The following is an 18,463-nucleotide window of genomic DNA, read 5'->3' as shown; positions in this document are numbered from 1 at the left end:
TTTTTTTTTAAAAAGTGGGGGCATCACCTTTGGCCACCATTTGAAAGAATCATTTCTCTATTTTTTTCTATTTGAAGTTGGATCGTTAATAACTCTGAACTGAGCATACATGAGGATGAACTATATAGGAAGAAAAAATGACAGGCACATAAACCAAAGGAAAGAACTCAGGTTTTGACAGCCTACCATCCCAGCAGCTCTGCGATTCACAGTCTATCATTTTAAACAAGAATTAATCAAAGTGTTTTCGCATTAAAGGAAAAACAAAACAAGAGCTAATAGGAAATTTAAGATCATGTCTGTACGTGGTGAATTGGGCTATTTAGAAAAATGAAGTGAGTGACTTAGTCCTCAAAGCGGATTATGTAGTCTAGCAAGCTGAACAGCGGAATTTCTTTGTGCTTTTAAGTTTCCTTGGCATTTAGTATTATGTGGACTGCAATGAGAGAAAATATATCAGTCACAACTGCCACCACAGGTTGACCTTGGTACTATATGAAATATTGTTGAGTAATTTCATCTCTCTTCAAAGCACCTTCTACAAGTAAAGCCTTGGAAAATGCCATCTAGTAAAATAAAAATAAATCCAGCAAAGTAAAAACTAATTGGGCACCATTACTAGTGCTTTTAAATAAACATAAACTTTATTTTAAAAATCTATTTTTCTCTAGCACAATTTAAGCTCTGAAAGGGTAGAAACGGTAGTAAAAGTTGATAACTGTTTTATTCCCATTGCCTAACCACATGGTGCTCAATAAAGATTTACTGAATGAATGACTGCGATTGTGATTCTGAACCAGGATACGTAGTTGGACCACAGTCACTTCCACTAATGGCCTCGTTTTTGTCCTTTAATTTTAAATGAATGAACTTATAATTATATCTATTGCCTTACTTCTGAATAAAATTCTAAATCAAAAGCTTTGGTTGGCTTGAGGCACTGGAGTTAGTTACACATCTCAATCATGGGGAAAATTTCTGGGGTAATGGATACTGCAGTTGGAGAAAGTTATCAAGTTAAAGCACAGATTCATTACAGCTTTTCCTTAAGTCTAGGGTTTTTTTTCATCTTATTTGTTAACTTCCTACACATTCACAGCAATGTTGTGAATGGCGAAGAAAATTACCACTTATTAAATAACAATAGAATATGAAAGGAAACTGGAATTTGTTGGATGCCATGTATGGGCATATAAGAGACAGCTGTGGCATATATTTTCCTTCTCTTTTCTAGTAATGGAATCCTCTACTTTAGCTTGGCTCATAGCCAAAAGGACTAACAACATTTCCCAACCTCTCTAGGGGCTAGTTTTAGCCACAATGAGTAAGTTCTAGTAAAGGGGCATGGGATGGAAGCATAGTGATATGTGCAATTCTAATTTATACACTTAGAGATTTCACTTTTCACCTTCCTGCTGGCTGGAATGAGGATGTGGTAATGATTAACATCCTGGACCATGGGACAGAAGTACAAACCAGGAAGGGTGTAACAACAAAGACACCCAACACCGTGGAAGCAGAATATCAGCTCTGCCTGCTTCTGCCCATTGTAACCATCATCTGCGAGACAACTCAACTACCTTCTTAGAGTCATTGTTATTTTGACACTGTTTCCAGCACTAGGGTGATCAACCATCCTAGAACTGACAGCATTTCCAGGATGCAGAGTTTCAGCACTAAAACTGGGAACGTCCTGGGCAAACCAGAAGGAGCTGGTCACCCCACCCCATAGCTTGAAATCTATATGCTAACATAACCCTACCAATAAACAGCAGCTTGTAAAAAGAGCTGTACTATGTACCTTCCCTGCATCACAGGGCTTAAGAGTATTATCTCATTTTATACTGAGATAAAGGCAAAAATAGTTGTTCCCATTTATAGATGAGGAGAATATGATTGAGAGTAAGACTGAGATAAGAAATTATCTAGTATATTGCAGAGCTTCGTATCCATTTTTAATCCACTTTCATCCCACCATGCAAAGAGAGGAAGAAAACAAAGCTGAAAAATCATATTGTAACTGTGGTCAAACTGGGGGAAAACTCAGCTTTATTGCTACAGAGTTGTTAAACGGCCCAGGTTTAAACATTCATCTTTCATATGTAAACAATATCTTGTGTTCTGAAGTTAATTATGACCATCTATTTGCAATTAAACTATGAAAGCAAGGAGTCCCCTAAAATCACACTGTGAAGTGTGATCACACACCTTAACTTGGGGTGGGTGATGGGGAGAGATAATTCAGGAAATTAAGGCCACCTGCTGTTGGCTAATGATCCCACCGAAAAAAAAAAAAAGCGGTTATCTGGCAGTAGTCTGGCACCTTTAATTAATCAAGAGGGCAATCCGAGTAAAAACCCTACATTCAGTTGGCTGTTGGCAGTTAATAAAAAGAGAGAACAGATTTTCAAAATTTGCCACTTTATCAAATTAATGGTTTTGATTCATTCAGAAAAATTAAAGACATTTATTTGTTTGGAAGTGCACAGCTTAACTAGAGAAATGCAAACTACTGAAGGAAATAAACCATTAGCAATAACGTTCAAAAAATTCATTTCTGCACTTGGTCCTCTGAGGAGTGCCAAAGGGTACAGGAAAAGCCTCCTTTTGAAGGAGGAGTTGTAGGGAATGTTTTTGTTGTCACTTATTGTTGCTGTTGCTGTTGTTAACACTCCAGGCTAGCTGCACTTACCACTTGTCTACACTGCCAGTATTTGCAGTTACCTCTTCCCAGACATCTATAGTACAGGCGGTGAAGCTGTAATGAGAAACTCGATGCTATTTGCTTAACAATGATAGCTGGCCCAGGCCCACTTGGGATCCTTCTTTGAAATCATCAGGTGGGAAGGTAAGATAAAAAACAAGAAAATAAGAGAGAAAAGAAAAATAGGATCATATGGATACCAATAGACATTGCACTCAGTACTCAGTAAATTATATGTATCCAATTAATGCTCAATGATGGCAATTAAATTTAACTATATTAAACACAAATTTAATCGCCTAATGAAACGATTCTGAAATGTTCACATCCAAAAGAGACATCTATGGTGCTAACTAAAAATGCAGATTCCAGGGTCTTTTCAACACACAGGCTATTATGAAGTCTGGGGAGAAATCCCCAAACCTGTAATTGTAAGAAGCAGCTGGAGATTTTGATGCAATTCAACCACCAGATTGAGAGACAGGGATCTCATACTTAATCCTTATGTGCAATAAGAGAAATACAAGTGATGCAGTGGACGTGTGGATCTGAAATTTAAAGACCCGATAAAGCTCAACTGTCCTGGGGCTTCAGAAAATGACAATGCCCAACCACAGATCCTGAGGAACCCAGAATCAACAAATAAACACTCCCCAAGTATTTTTAAATGTCCTGTGACAAGGTGCTTGCAATCTCTCAGGAACGTGTGAATACAGTTTTAGTAACTTATAAAGACATGCGGTACCTTTCAATTTTCATTCAGTTTAATATCACATATTCTACTTTCCCATTATCACTAAATTATACAAATTATAAGATAATTTGAAATATTAGTGTATTAGTAAAGTATTAGCAATGTCCCTTTGGATAGATAATTTAAATAAATGTCAACGTGTATTTAAAATTTTGGTGTTTTGGATATGTATCATATTTAGGTAACCTAAGATTGTCTTTTCAGGTAGCTCACATTTCAAGTTGTTTATATTATGATAATAAAATCATTTTAAGTGACCCTATCATGAAGTCTCTATAATTAAAGGAAAAAAATATATATATATATGGCATGCAGCTATGGATGCCCAAATCCACAGCTTTTGTAATTTAGGCCAAGTTATTTAATTTCTCTGCACCTAATTTGCTTCACCTGCCAGGTGAAGATATTAAATTAGATGGTCTGGAGCATCGCTTACAATTCTAAAGCTTACTGAAAAATGGGATTAAGAATAAGTTTAATGAGACTGATATAATTTGGTTCACAAAAGTAGTTAAGACCAGATCAATGGATGCTGAGGAAAAAAATGAAGAAAAATGAAATTCACCCTGATTTTAAACTTTATGTTCTAGAGAATCTTTACTGTGAAGACAAATTTCATAGGGATACTTTTAAAATGCAATTCTGATTCAGTATGTCTGGTATGGGGCCCCAAATGATTTCTTTCTGACGAGCTCTCTGGTGACACGAGATGCTGTAGGTGTTCACACTGCACTGAGAGTAAGCAAAGATTTAGAGTCAAGCCGAGAGGTAGAACGAAGAGTAATAAAACATGATCAATAATGAGGTCAACCAGTCAACAATACCAATAACCTACTGGAAAACAAATTGTTTTTCAATCACACATAAACAAAAGGCAATTTGCTTAAAATAATGAAAGAGCCTAATGGACTTAATATGCAATTTTTTTAAGGAACTGATATTTGGTAGGTGAGCCAATCTTCCAACACACAGCTACACTCCAGTGGCTCTCAACTCTGACTGCTCTTTATAATCATCTGGGGAGAACGTGAAAACCAGAGACGCCTGAAAACCTGCCACTCCCCACCCAGATCAATTAAATCAGAATTTCTGGAGGTGAGGCCTACCTAGGTCTTAGAGGTTTTTGTTCTCTTTTTGATGCTCCCCAAGGGATTATGATATTGAGAACAAAGTCATAGCAAAATACACAAAAGTAAACTAATCCAACCCACTTTTTGTTGTTGTCTTTTAATAAACTGAGGAGCTTGTTTGTGTGTGTGTGTGTGTGTGTGTGTGTGTGTTGGCAAAACTAAGAATACGTGAATACCCCTAAACAACCAATTAGTAAATAAAATACAGTATCATGAATTTAGGTTATAAAAACTAACCAGGAAAAGTGTTAACCAGGAAAACATTTTGAAATTTATACTAGATTTTTCTTTTGTCCCTAAAATGATTAGAAATTTTTTCACCACATCAAAAAATTGGAACTGATTATATTTAGTATCATAGATCAGTGGTTCTCAAACTTTAGCATGCATCAGAATCACCTGAAGAGTTTGTTATAACAGACTTTTAGGCCTGTCCTCAGTTTCTGATTCTGTAGATCTGGGAGGAGTCCAAGAATCTGCATATCTAACAAATTCCCAGGTGATGTTGATGCTGCTGTCCAGGGACCATTTTGAGAATCACTGATAGAGAAAAAAGTTTGCAATTTTAAAAACCGCAATTTTATAGATATCCATATCCATATCCACAGATACAGTGTGGATTTCTTTTTCTGCACCTCCTCAAGACCAGCTTGGTACCAGTTATCTCCATGCTTCTGCGTCATGTGATCAACATGCAGCAAACAATAAGGAAATTCTTTGTTTTGATTCTGATCTCATCCTTAAACAAATGAGAAAAGTTTCATAAATCGTACAACTGAGTTTGTATGAGGCTTTAGGTTCTCATAGGTATATGCTTTCTTAAAAAAACTGATGTTAGATTAATGTTTTAAAATGTTTCATTAGGACTTTTTATAACTCTTTCATTGGGATTTAATTAGCAGAATACCACAATGAATGTGGAGGAAATGCAGATCAAATTATCTTCTCCCACAATGGGACAAAATCACATGTGCGGGAAACAGCTTTTCAATACACCATTTCTTAGAGAATCTTAAGGCTTCAAAAATGTACTAGGATCACAAAAGATCATGGGATTGTTTCTCTTATTATTAATAATATCCTTTCTTTAATATCACTAGTTTAAGCGAATTTTTGACATTATCTACATTAACATTATAAGAGTCACAAAATAAATCCCCATGTGATATCTTAAACATGTTTTGGGACCCAAAATGTCTGGCCAAATATAACCAAAAAACAAACTTAAAATAATTCTGGATATTTCCCTATTCAGTTCCTTGCAAGTCCTGTAGAGTGAACAAATAGCAAGCTTCCCCACTGCTGTCTCATAAAACACTAGTCAAATCACAAAGAGAAGGTTGTTATGTAGTATCAGATAAAACAGCAACCTTATATTGTTCTCCAGAAGAGGAAGATTTTGGTAGGCAAAGAATGCATTTCTCTGATACTCCCTTACAAACAAGTAAAAATGTAGTTTTGTGGCTTCTAAGCATCTAGGATTAGACTTGATAGTCAACACAATGAAGCAGGTCTAAAGAAGTCTTTTGTATATCATTGCCATTGGTAATAGTCTTGCAAACATAATATTAATATGCTTAAATATCGGTACTTAATATATTTGTTATGAAATGATGCCAACTATATTTTAAAATATGTATTTTCATATTTTATGAAATAAATCAGAGTCCCAATTTAAAAACTAAAGATAATTGAGTCCAAACCCCCTCATTTGTAGAGAAAGGGACAAGGTCTCCAGTGGGTGGTTGCCAAGCATCACTTGGCTAGTTCATAGTTACTCATTGGCAGAGTCAGAACTAGCACTCAGGTTTCCTAGGTCCTAATCCAGTATCTCTTATCTATACCACATAAAGACTCTCCGAAGTTGCCACTGCCACATGCCAGATAACAGGCTTTTTCTTGAATTCTGGGATCCACAAAGCAAATCAGCAGTCTTTGAAAAGCCTTACTAATGACCTTCTTACACTTTTATACATAAAAACCTTTCAATTTTATACTAGATTTGAAAAATCACCGTATATTTTGGCTCTAAGGCAGACGAGTTCTATCATATAATAGGCTGCTTGTGAACGAATGGTTGGACTAATTCTTTCATTTTTTATTTTTTGTGCTGTGTTGGGTCTCTGTTGCTGCACACGGGCTTTCTCTAGTTGTGGCGAGCGGGGGGCTACTCTTCATTGCGGTGCATGGGCTTCTCATTGCAGCAACTTCTCTTGTTGCGGAGCATGTGCTCTGGGCCCGCAAGCTTCAGTAGTTGTGGCACGTGAGCTCAGTAGTTGTGGCCTGCGGGCTCTAGAGCGCAGACTCAGTAGTTGTGGCTCACGGGCTCTAGAGCGCAGGCTCAGTAGTTGTGGTGCACGGGCTTAGATGCTCTGCGGCATGTGGGATCTTCCCGGATCAGGGATCCAACCCACGTCCCCTGCATTGGCAGGCGTATTCTTAATCGTTGCACCACCAGGGAAGTCCCTGGATTAATTCTTGTATGTCACAGATGCTCACTAGACAAACCTCCAGGAATTCAACATGTCTGGTTCAAAGTGTCTCCCCTTCCACGCCTTGTGAGCAGAGTAGGAATAAGAGTAGGACTGCATTTATGTAGTATCAAAATGATAAGCTAAATTACTTTTACTGGTAAAAATAATGATGAGAAAGCATAAAGCAGTTGGGCTCGTATAGTGGCTGGACAACTACTATACAGGATGATTTGAATAAAATGACCAGACCCTACTCTAGTGATGGGCAGACTCTACCACCCTCCCCCAGCCCCCCAAACACACCTCTACCCACATCCTCACTGACAATTTGCAAGCCAGTCACTGGGATTTCTCTTCTGAACTCCCCACCAAAGGCAAGGACATTATCTCCAGAAAGGCAGACAAATGAAAGAGTGAGAGAGCAAAAAGAGGGAGGACAGCCAGAGGACCAGGACAGCCAGAGGACCTTGTTTCTGCAAATTTAGCATTGTTTAGAAATGTGAACAAAAAGTATACTCTGAAGCCTATGCTGGTCAAAATAACAGTCACCTCTCAATGCTCTCAAGAATTATTTAAAACTGGCAAATAAGAGTCAGGCATCACTTCTTATTAATAATAGTCTTATCTAACCCATTAATTTCCTTTTTTTGAAGAGATTTCTTGAAATCTATTCTTATTCCTATTCCTACTCCTACTGCCCTGCCCAGAAGAGATGGAAGAGGAGACATTCTGAACCAGAGAACTTTGGTAAGAGGGAAAAGAACTCGGCCTGTGCTTTTGGTTAATCGATATAAAAGGTCTTATCTGGGGGGCGGGGGGAGAGGGAGCATTTAAATGCTTCTGAAGGGCTTCCCTGGTGTTGCAGTGGTTAAGAATCTGCCTGCCAAGGCAGGGGACACAGGTTCGAGCCCTGGTCCAGGAAGATCCCACATGCCACGGAGCGACTAAGCCCGTGTGCCACAACTACTGAGCCTGCGCTCTACAGCCCGCGAGCCACAACTACTGAAGCCCGCGCGCCTAGAGCCCATGCTCCGCAACAAGAGAAGCCACCGCAATGAGAAGCCTGCGCACCACAAGGAAGAGTAGCCTCCGCTTGCCACAACTAGAGAAAGCCCGCACACAGCAACAAAGACCCAACTCAGCCAAAAAAAATAATAAATAAGTTTAAAAATAAATAAATAAATAAATGCTTCTGAAGTCACAGCTTCCTAATATTTGTAATCATTCTCTTTTCCAACTACTATTCCTTGACATCAGACATATTTATATTAAAATATAAATACAAATTAAAAACTAAATAGGGCTTCCCTGGTGGCGCAGTGGTTGAGAGTCCGCCTGCCGACTCAGGGAACACGGGTTCATGCCCCGGTCCGGGAAGATCCCACATGCCGTGGAGCGGCTGGGCCCATGAGCCATGGCCGCTGAGCCTGCGTGTCCGGAGCCTGTGCTCCGCAACGGGAGAGGCCACAACAGTGAGAGGCCCACGTACTGCAAAAAAAAAACAAAAACAAAAACAAAAAACTAAATAACCCTTAATTATCTCTGTCATTATTTCCTCTTATTAGCCTTTCTTAGAATTAGCTGTGAATATACTTCCATCCATTAGAAGCCCCAGGTAAATTTTAAAAGAAAAATCTACTAAACCATTATAAATTTTATAATGAAGAGTTCAAAGAACTATATATAACCTTTCTACAGACCAACGTTTTTCTTCTGTTGTAACTAAATGATACAGCAGTCTATACAGAACATTTCATTTAAAAACAAAGGGAACGTTTCAAGTTTGAATATGTGGTTTTGAAAAAAAACAAAAGGAAAAAAAGCATCAATATACATACAGCATTTTAGAGAATTTACCTCCTTGCCTGCTTTATGAGTCACTGAAGGTATCATTCAATTACATTTAAATATCTTACCTCTGATTAGTATGCTTGTCCAAGGCCTTATTGGGAAACTAAGAGTGAAAGTCCACACTCTGCGCATACTCTTCTTAGAGGGAGAATTAACATAACTAAGTGTTCAAATATCATGGAGAAATGTAGACACGAAAGTCAAGGAAAAGCAAAAGAAACTGGGAAGCAACAGTCTGAGGTGGGACTGAGTGTAGAAACCATGAAGGATGAGAATTTGAAAGCACAGACGAAAAAAAGGTAGAACAGTTCAGGTGTGGGGTATCCTAAAGCAAATGCCTAAAGAGAGAAATGAACTCAATAAATGGAACTGTGCTGGGGATAGGAGGACGTAAACAAGGGTGATCAGAAGGCAGCCAGACAAGAGAGAGCCCTGAAAGCCAGGATTCCCATGGGAAAATGAATAGCCAGGAGCCTGGGTTCGAACATCAAATCCCCTGCAGACTGTCCTGGTGACTTCAGAGCTCTGCACCCCCAGGTCATGGTTTGTAAGATGTGACTACCTACCGGACAACAGACAACGCTCAGGGGCAGAATGAGGATAAAATGACAGAATGTATGAGTCAGCAATTTGCAAAGTGCAAAAAAGCTGTATGAATGTAACATTTTACTGTTGTTCAAAGGAACTGAGAATTTCCCACATAAAGGTAGTGTCTGAGATGGTAACTACATTTGCCCACCAACATTCCTCGTAAACCCCAGCCCTAAACCAGTAGACTGTTCCTTCTTTGGGATATTGAGGATCACAGCTATTGGTTTTAATTAAACTCATGCTCAGATCAATACTATGGTTTCCTACTATGATGCTCTAGGTTCACACAAAGCTCACATTCGCCACTGAGACACTTATCCTTTTCCTCTTTTTTTTTCCTTCCCCTCCACTACTGTCCTTCCTTGTCCACTCTCCATCTTGCTCTAATTCCCTGTTTCTTATTTATTTCTCCTTCCAGTTTCCCTTACTCTCGCTTTAGCTCCATTAAGATATATTCTCACAAATGTCCCTGAAGCATTTTCAAAACCAGGAAAAAACAGAGTCAGTGATTAGCATTAATATTCCTTAAAATAGTTTCACCCTTGACCTTATCCACAAATTTCACTGCCCCCCCTACCCGCCCTTCTAAGTAGACAGGCAAACCTGTTTGACTAGTTTTCCTCTAAGCCCCACTCTCCTGATTGGCTGACGAGTACAGATGAACCACAGGTACAGCAGCACACATGCAAAGGCTATGTAAAGCACATGGCCTTCCTCAGAAGGAGAAGCCACAGCCAAGGGGCTGCAGGGCCTGTGTCATCCGCCCAGTCTCAGGGCAGCTCTCTCAAAGCAGGAAGGCAACACTACTGGATGGCTTATTCCATTGCTAGTTAAAAAAAAAAAAAAAAAAATTCTTCCTGTCAACGCCTTCTCTTCTGAATAAGGGATATTAAGGTGGGGATGAGGTCTAGAATCAGATTAAGCCTGTATGTTACAAGTTTAGGATGGTGGATGTGACTATATTTACAATGTGGTACAGAGGTGTCTCCAAGTTTTGTTGTTGTTGTTGTGTAAGTCCATTAGGAAAGTTTGAATTTGCAAAACAGATTAACCAAAATGGGATTCCTTATATAGAGAGGTGGACTTTGAGATTGCTTTAAATAAGCAAAGTCTCTGGGCACCTTTAAAATAGGATATGCTTTAAAATCATTGTCCATATATTTTGGACTGTTGACTATTTCAAACCTATGGAAAAGTATAAAGATTAGTATAGAAAACATCTGTATACCCATCACCTATATTTTAAGAGTTAAAATTTTGCCTTACTTTCAAGTGTTTTGAAAATTTTAAATTCTATAAATATTCAATTTATAAAAACTGAATTTTATACTACTTTTCAGGAACATATTATAAAAAAAATACAGTATATTCGTACACTTGATTCTACTTTTTAAAGTTTTTAAATCCATGGGAACATTTTGTTTACAATAAAACATCCCACTCGAAGGAAAATCAGCCCCATGGTTATTATTAAAGCAAGTTATAGCCAATGTAATAGCTAAAATAGTATAACTCTTGAAAATGTGTCAAGTATTAAATTTCTTCAAAATAGAATTGAAAAGTGCAAAATAATTTTACACGTTTGTATTCAAAATATTCCCAAATCAAGCAAATATTTACCAAATCTGTTACAATGTAAATTTATTTAGTGGACTGGAATCCCAAAAGGTTCATTTCTGTTCTCTAAATCAAGTCAAGGGAAATTACACCTCCAATATAGTGACTGTTTCCATTATTAATAATTCAGACAAATAGCACAAAGCTATTAGCAAAATACACAGTATCACTGAAATGTTCCTAACTACACATTCTTTCTAATTCAAATGTTTTAATACTTACATAAATTTCCAACCAGAGTAGGAACTGACCTAGGCTGTCCTACATACCCTGCCATTCACAAACCCAAAGCTTCCGTTTTTGTTTGGGCTCTGCACTCCTAAATGCTGACCTCACGTCTAAGTTAATTTCAATGTGGCATTTGTCATCTCTGTAAGAGAGTCCTGAGCAGGACAGTATAGAGTCCAAAACTGAGTTGGTGAATATGTAACATGGAACTGTCAGAAGTCCTAAATTGAAAATCACCGGCACAGACCACTATGCTTTGCAAGAGTGGGACCATACACTGTGAGGGAGTTAGCGCAACAGACTGAAACTCAACTCCAAAACAGAGAGGTCCTGATAACAAAAAATGTAGCTAGAGAATTTGAGGGAAAGAACGTCATCAAAGGTTAAAAACCACATACATAATGGACTTCAGTTCACCTTAAAAATACTGAACATCTAATTTCATTTTACTCAGAAAACATTTATTGGGTGTCCTAAAAACTATGTACTATGCTACATGTTATATAAACAAATGAGGGACTTCCCTGGCGGTCCAGTGGTTAAGACTCCACACTTCCACTGCAGGGGGGCACAGGTTTGATCCCTGGTCAGGGAACTAAGATCCCGCATGCCACACTGCGCAGCAAAAAAAAAAAAATTATATATATATATACATATATATATATATATAAACAAATGATAAGCAGTGAATATTGATAAGCATGTTATGAAACAGACTTACTAATTTGAACTAAAAAGGAATAGATATTTATAACCAATTAACCACCAATATGCCTAAAAACCAACTAGTAAACATTATGCGCCATGTTCAATTGTTGATTGGTTCCCAAACCAATTCATATATGTAAATTTTTTTTCAAAATACCCATTAATTACAGGGTAAAAAAATATATACATATTAAAATAGAAATCTAATTTTAGATGTTTGTCTCTAATATAAAGCATTACTTCATCCAACTAGAGAAAATCCTAAGGAAAAAAGTAGATTTTATTTTATTTTATTTTACTTTACTTCTATTTTTGTGTGCGTTGGGTCTTCGTTGCTGCACGTAGGCTTTTCTCTAGTTGCGGGGGCTACTCTTCATTGTGGTGCACAGGCTTCTCATTGCGGTGGCTTCTCTTGTTGCGGAGCACAGGCTCTACGCGCACGGGCTTCAGTAGTTGCAGCATGTGGGCTCAGTAGTTGTGGCTCGCGGGCTCTAGAGCGCAGGCTCAGTAGTTGTGGTGCACGGGCTTAGTTGCTCTGTGGCATGTGGGATCTTCCTGGACCAGGGCTCAAACCCGTGTCCCCTGCATTGGCAGGTGGATTCTTAACCACTGCACCACCAGGGAAGCCCCAAAAGTAGATATTTTTAAATATTACTATGGTCAGCTCAATTTTTTAAGAAATCTACAAATCAATCCTTCCCCTATTGCACAGGTTAACACCTGATTTCCATGGTGTTGATTTTTAAGAGCCCGTGGAAATGCCTTCCATGCCTTAGACATGAAAATGCCTTCTGAATTAAACATTAAATTACACTGCGTTCAGTTTTAATATCACCTATCTTGTTTTTGTTTTCAGAGTCTTTTAAAATGAATAATCTTTGCCTTATACTATCTTAGAAACTAGAACTCACTTAAACTCACTTAAATACCAAGAAACCTTAAATAAGACGTTAAAAATGTCTATGATTTGATTACCAGATGCTTTTAAAAAGCAACAAAGATGCTATGGACCCTCCAGGCTGGTGGAAGCATGGCTTGTCCTGAGGAAGTTACCATCTCCCAGAGCTCCTGAGCCAACCCCGCACCCCAGCCAAGGAACATGTTCCAATGGCTCTCTCTTTTCCCTTCAAAATTTTCAAGTGCCACTATTGTACTGGCTTCCTCCTCAAAGGCTACAAATATGATCAAGTTTCCATCTGAAACATATCTTTTAATCACCCTCCCTAAACCCTGAGAGCAAGTACTGCTGAAAGCAGCAGTCTCTACAGACCTCCCTGTGACCAAATCCAAGTTCTGTTTTCCATAAAAACAGCTAGCACTTATTGAACACAAACCAGATAACTTCCAGTCACTGAGCTTGATAGACTTTATCTCATTTGATCCTCACAGTAGCCCTGGGAGGTCACACTTTGATCTTCATTATGTAAATGAGGAAAGGGAACTAAATTCTGAGTTCAAGGTCACATAGCTAGTCAGGGGCAGAACCAGGACTGTCTGATACCCCTCATTTTAGTACTTAGCCCCTCATTGCTTGAAATTCTTTCCTCCTTCAGCTACTAAAAGTTACTCTCCCCTAATTTTCCTCCCGACTTTCACTCTGTACCTTTTCCTTCTTTACTGCTCCCTATATCTCTAGCCAACAATTTGATTTTAGAATAGCCCCAGGCCTCTTTTTTCATCTTACTCTCTGAACCTGCCTTAGAAGATCTACTGACTTTTTTTTTTTTTTGCAACCACCTATATGTTGAAAATGGTTAAAGCAGTCAGTCTATCCACCCATCCATTAATCTATCCATTTATCTACCTACCTATCTAGCCCAGACCTCTCTGCTCAGCAGTTCTGTGCAATGATCCATGGGACACTCATCTCCAGCTGGATTTTCTATAAGCACTTCATATTCTGCATGTCCAAAGCTGAGCTCTATCATCCTTGGTCCTCAAATCGGCTTCTCCTTTAAAGTCCCTATCCCATCCTCCCACACGACCCACCATCTAACCAGTCAGCTAATCTGAGAGATTCTACCACCTTAACATCTGTGTGACCAAAGTCTCTTCTTCATCTCACTGCCACAACTTTGATGTAAGTTCCTCAACTTCTCTTAGCAAGATCACCCCAATACCTTCTAACCTGTTATTCCTGTCTCACACCTCAGATCCATCCTTCTAGACTGCTGTGAGAGTTGTGTTTTCACCACTCCTTTGTTTAAAACAACCTTGAAGAGAAAATGGTCCACACACCTTAGGATGGCAAACAGTCCTCCATGATCTTGCCCCTGTCTACACTGACTCCTCTGTTGTCGCCTTCACTATGAAGCCTCTTTAGTCTCTGTCCCCACGTAGAACTGGCCACTTCCAAATGCCTGTTCAGGGCACTCTGCATTTCTCTATCAAAGCACTCAAGAACATATAGCACTATTTTGTACTTACTGAAGCCAACTTGTTTTCTATCTATCTAATCCTCTTAAACCTAGAGTCCTCCCATGGTCTTATGTGTCTGCATATCCCCAGTGTACAGGACCATAGTGCCCAGTGCATAGTATGCTTTTAATAAGTATTTGTTGAAAAAAAGAAGGATGTTTGTGAAATGCTTTAGATTAGGAAGATATAATTATCACCGTTTTCAACACTAAATTAAACAACTTTATTCAAACTCATTTGATTATGTAACCCCATACGTTGTTATGCAAAGTAATACTGAAATGATTCACCTAGCTTCAAGTATGGGCACCAGGCTTATCAAATCACACTTCTTATTCCTAGCGTCCAGAGTAGAGAAATAGTGCGAACATTACATACAGCTAGTCAATTTCAACGGCAGAAAGCAGGATGTAAAATATCATCGTACATGTATTCCTCAACAAAGACAATCTGGGCCTACCATAAGAAAAGTTAACTTTTTTTAAAGCCTGCTTCAATTTCTTGGAAAAGCAAAGATCTTCCAGAAGACTGAATGTCTGAAATCAAGACACCCTTCTAAAGATCTCATATACAAAATTTTCTATTAAAAAAAACACATTAAAACCATTTACATAGAAGTCACCCTTCTAGGAACCTCAGCCACTGAGCTCACTATCTAGCCCAGAAACAAAGGATGAGAACAGCAAGTACATGTCACAAATTATGCAGGCTTTATACTCGAGCAATAGCCCACATCATTTCAGGAAAAAAAAAGAAATTAAAAAGACAACAGATAATAGAGCAGCAGGGCCCGCTCACAGCCTGACAGCAGCAGAAAGTGATAGCTGATAACAGAAAGAGGACCCAGAAAAAACATAAAAAAAAAGAATAGTACTTCTGTCCCCAATCTAGTATTTCAACCAGGCAGGCTGAGGCCATTTACTATAAACAAAAACAGCTCTATACACCTCAAGGAATAGCACTATTCAATTCTTTATGAATTCATGTTCATAAAGACAGTCCAACAAAAAATAATAATTTACATCCTGGGGAGCAAGTAGGAGTGTAATATTTAGAAATTACTTGTTTTAATAGCTAACTTTTTAAAGTGTCAGTAATTAACGGTGTGAGGGGTCAGCTATTTTGAAAATGTGCTTATGTAAATAAGTAATAACCCAGATAGTGTCAAATAAATGAGATATTATGACATATTGCAAAAACAATCAAAAGTTCTTACTCTCCTGGTGTACTTTGGAAATCTAATGTGAATTAAACAGCATCACGTCAATATTATCTTATAAATAAGCATAAGCACATAAATAACTTTGAAAAACGGTCTGACAATTGAGAGTGTGGTTATTTTCTTCCTTTGCCATCAATATTTACATGGTAATTAAGCTGATAATTATTCATAAGGTACCATGAAATGTTTTAAGTAATTTAAATCAAATGTGAACTGTCAAACTCTTTACACACAAAAAAGATTTTACAAAAAATAAATTTTTTTACAAATATTTTTTACTCCATTGGTTTACTTATTCTAATATGCACACCAGGCATTAGTACAACAAGCATAAAGCTCTGGAAATTTTAGACTTAAGAAGAGTTTGAATCTCTACAGTAGTATTATCAAGAGAGAGTCACAAGTACAGTTTTTACTCAGTTATGCCCAAGCTACTAATATACTACCAAGCTATTACTAAATGTCACGGAAGTATGCTTCACTGTAGTTTTTAAACTCTGCTACAGCACTAAATCACACAAGATGTCAACCTTACCTTGTGGGTAACAGGCAAATCAAATAGCACTTGAGTGTTTCCCTCTAGAATTATCTAGAATAGTTGCCAAACAGAAATATTCCAAAAGCAATTATCTCAAACTGCCTGGAGATAGTTTCCATAAGAGAAAACTAGTCCACTGTTTCTCTCTGAGACAGAAAAAATAGTCTGGTTTATGATCTAATTCAATTAACGCAAAGTTCGGATTCCCTCACTATACAATATTGATGTGCATGACTCTTCCATTAATTTAAAACTCTCCAGGGAATAAAATGTGATTACTCCTAACACTATTAACATGCCAATTAAAAAGCACTTCCTAGCCTTCCTTCAAGTGGCCTTTTTTTCTGGGAGTAAGTGGAAATAAAGCACACCAATTACACCAATTCCGAGTGGAGACTTATTTTTTCTTTGAACATGAAATTATCATAAATAGAAACAACAGCACACTTGGCATCTAGCCAAACTACAACACCTTCATGTCATTAATCTTAAACAATTCATTGTACGAGATGACAGCCCAAGGGAAACCGAAAGTTTTTAGAGTAGTGTTTTTCCTATCGTTTCTGGATGGAACCCACTTGAAATAAAAGGCTACCTCTATTGCTAACACTGGTTCATAATGCAGGTTACTCGAGTGCTACCCAGTCCTCCTCCTTGTGATACGCCCTCTCCCCCGTGAGAATGACTAGTTAACACAATCTAGCCTTCCGAGTTAGAGTACTTTCAGAAGTTCTCTCACTTTCTGCCCTCCTTACCGCCCCCACCCCCACCCCTTGGGGTTGCTTTTCGGCGACGGGAACCAGAGGTACAGGTACCGAGGTGGTGCTTTCCCTAAGGAAGTGCTGCAGAGTGGCACGTTCCCCGTACTCAACTTCATAAACCCTCCATTAAACCAGCGAATTTACACATACAGATTGAGTAACCCCCTCGCCACGCGTGACTGTCCTTTTGCCCTGTCGCATTCCGATGCGGTTTGCCTCATACAACTCCAAACCACGCATCCCAGGCCCCCTCGCCGCTCCTCCAGCCCGTGGAAGGCGCCCTACTTCCTGCAGCGCGTCCTTCTCTCGCCTCCTAACCCGCACACGCTTCTCTAAAGCAAGGGCACGCCATATGGTTCCCGCATCCGCGCGGAGACCCTGCCACCACTTTCCGTTCCCGGGGGTCGCACAGGCTTGTGGGCACTGAAAGGTCCCTGTGTCTGTGCGTCTGCGTGTGTAGCCCCAAAACACGCGCTACCCCCAATGCACCCAGGTCTAGTTCCCCCTCAGGGAGAGGACGAAGTAGAGGAGAGTTGCAGAGTTTCCCAAGCACCTCCCGGGCTCCCATCCCTGGCTGGCGGCGGGGGCTCCGCGGTGCCCATGGCTCCGGGGTCAAGTGCAAGGTCCTTGGCCAGATCCACGCCGGGTTATTCCCTCTCTCAGCCTGCACGCACGAAACGCGAGAGGACCCTCAAACGGGCGCCATACGGCAGGGAAAGGAGCACGGGCGCGAGCCGGGCAGCAAGGAAAGATCTCCTTTACACCCCTCCGCCCCACACCCTACCCACCCCCAAACTCTTACCCCCTCAGTCCAACCCCATCTGCACTTTCTGATCCCTACCCCCCACCCCTGGGTCGCAGCCATCCTCCCAGCACTCACCTCCGGGAGCAAACAACGCCCCTCTCCTCTTGGCGCCCCGCCCCCCTTCCGCCCGCTGGAGCGGCGTGGTCCGTCCGTTTACCTCCGCTCTTGGCTGCTGAGCGTGAGTTTGAGTGTGTCTCCGCCGCGAAATTGTATCCGGGGACAGAAGGGACCTGTTTGTGTGCTGGATCAGGTGTCGCCGCCTTCGGTGGCTTGGGGTCGTGAGGAAGGCTGCAGAGTTAGTGTGTTAGCTTAGGACTAGCTCTCGGGTCTCACAATTGACGGCAAAGCTGTAACCGTGTCCTCCCTCGGGTCCGCGGCTCGCCTGCTCTTCCGCGGCTCTCCGCGGGCGGACGCGCCCCCCCCTCGGCCCCGCCCCGCCCCGCCCCGCCTCGTGCGCGGCTAGCTGAGCTGGAGCGCGCCCCTCTCCTCCCGCGCCTGGCTCAGCGGGGCACGACGCGGGCAGCCACGCGCTCAGTCTCGCTTCAGACGCCTGGGGCTGCGAGCGCCTCCTGCTCCTTCGGCTGGGGCATTGATGCGGACGCGCCTTCGTGCCACGCGCTCGCGGGCTGAGCGAGGGCTTAGAGTCCTGGGACTGGGATGCT

The 18,463-nt window shown here is 40.2% G+C and overlaps 1 protein-coding gene across 1 annotated transcript in view; it reads right to left on the bottom strand.

Annotated features, from left to right (window-relative positions):
• Positions 1-18,168, bottom strand: part of UGT8 (UDP glycosyltransferase 8) — an 88,120-nt gene extending 69,952 nt beyond the window's left edge. The window contains exon 1 of the mRNA XM_081234097.1: positions 17,877-18,168. The gene's annotated coding sequence lies outside the window, so the exon portion shown is untranslated. The remainder of the gene's footprint in view (positions 1-17,876) is intronic.
• Between the last annotated feature and the right edge of the window lie 295 nt (positions 18,169-18,463).

The sequence above is a fragment of the Mesoplodon bidens genome (assembly GCF_964165515.1).
Source record: "Mesoplodon bidens genome assembly, chromosome: 1".
Classification (NCBI taxonomy): domain Eukaryota; kingdom Metazoa; phylum Chordata; class Mammalia; order Artiodactyla; family Ziphiidae; genus Mesoplodon; species Mesoplodon bidens.
Note: the sequence above shows the minus strand (reverse complement) of the source record. Positions and strands in the feature narration are given on the sequence as shown.